The sequence below is a fragment of the Gossypium arboreum genome, chromosome 7 (genome assembly GCF_025698485.1).
Source record: "Gossypium arboreum isolate Shixiya-1 chromosome 7, ASM2569848v2, whole genome shotgun sequence".
NCBI lineage: Eukaryota > Viridiplantae > Streptophyta > Magnoliopsida > Malvales > Malvaceae > Gossypium > Gossypium arboreum.
This window is the reverse complement of record NC_069076.1, coordinates 20664898-20666591: the sequence shown is the minus strand read 5'-3', so window position 1 is coordinate 20666591 and position 1694 is coordinate 20664898. Positions and strand designations below refer to the sequence as shown.

The window sequence follows — 1694 nt, the reverse complement described above, 5'->3', positions numbered from 1 at the left end:
TTGGTTATTAGAATCTGTTTAGTCGATTGAATTGACATAGGGATATGTCAATAGATGAATGGATTTTTGTATGTGAGTATGCTTAGAAGTTAGCCAATTACCGAGTTGTCGTGAATTTATTCGTAACAATGTAAACATGAGTTTAATTATTCTAAGTTAAAGGAATATAATTAATCCAACACAAGTATGTTACCTTCATTAAATCTTATTTGAAATCGTGCATTAGAACTACTTTGTTTTATTTTAATTATTTACTTAGTTTTTAAATAGTTTTTGACCATATTTTAAAACCCAATTTTTTTTACCTCACCAAAGTGTTTTACAATTAATATCATAAATAATTTTTTTACAGTCCTTGTGGGTACGATAACTCGACATTACTTGTCACTTATTACTTGTTGCGATTGTGTACACTTGCACATTTTTCTGTCGTTCCAAGTTCTTGGCTTCGTTGCCAGGGATTTTTTTAAAAAGCCATTATTTGTGAATTTGTTAGTTTTACATTTTGGTTTATTTTTCTGTTTAATTTTTAACTTAATTAATTTTTCTATGATAATTTTAGGTGTTTATGAATATTGACCAGATTATTGACTTACTCCTTGTAGACCCTGAGATAGAACGAACCTTTTGACAGTGAAGAAGACAAGCGAACCAGAGAAGAACCGAAGAAATGAACTTTGAAAATCCAATCCAAGGAAATGGAGCAAACCCTGCTCAAAATCCTATCCTTATTACTAATGATAGGGATAGAGCCTTTAGACAATACATTGTGCCAATATTTAACGATCTTAATCCGGGCATTAAGAGACCCAAAATCGAGGCACAACAATTCGAACTGAAGCCAATCATGTTCCAGATGCTTCAAACTGTGGGCCAATTCAGCGGAATGCCTACTGAAGATCCTCATCTTCACCTAAGACTATTTATGGATGTGAACGACTCTTTCAAATTAGCTAGAGTACCCGAAGATGCATTATAATTGAAGCTGTTCCCGTACTCACTAAGGGACAGAGCTCGAGCCTGGTTGAATTCATTGCCACCAAACTCAATTTCTAAATGGCAAGAGTTAGCTGAAAGATTTCTCAAGAAGTATTTCCCGCCTAGCAAGAATGCTAAGTTGAGGAACGAGATCACTGCCTTCTAACAAATGGATGATGAGTCCTTGTATGAAGCATGGGAATGATACAAAGAGCTATTACGGAACTGCCCTCATCACGGAATCCCACATTGCATCCAAACTTGAGACATTTTATAATGGTCTCAATGCTCACACGAGGATGGTAGTGGACACTTCTGCTAATGGTGCTCTCCTTTCTAAGTCTTATAATGAGGCTTACAAAATCATCAAGAGGATCGCCAGTAACAATTATCAACGGTCAACTAATCGAGCCACGTTAGGAAGACGAGTCGCTGGAATACATGAAGTAGACGCTCTCACTTCACTCACATCTCAAGTATCCTCAATATCCTCAATGCTTAAGAATCTTACCACTAATGGGTCTAACAGTTTTACAGCCCAACCACCTCATCAATTTAAGAGTATAGCCTGTGTTTATTATGGGGAAGGACATTTGTTCGAAGAATGTCCATCGAACCCCGAATCTATATATTACATGGGTAACCAGAACCAAAATCGAGGAAGACAAGGACTGCAATCCAAATTCTATAACCCATCGTGGCGAAACCACCTAAAC

General features: G+C 36.5%; 1 non-coding gene across 1 annotated transcript; it reads right to left on the bottom strand.

Annotated features, from left to right (window-relative positions):
- Nucleotides 1–1114: 1114 nt before the first annotated feature.
- LOC128295814 (small nucleolar RNA R71) lies at nucleotides 1115–1221 on the bottom strand. The gene has a single exon (XR_008286363.1). It is a non-coding gene; the product is annotated as a small nucleolar RNA R71 (small nucleolar RNA).
- Nucleotides 1222–1694: the final 473 nt, after the last annotated feature.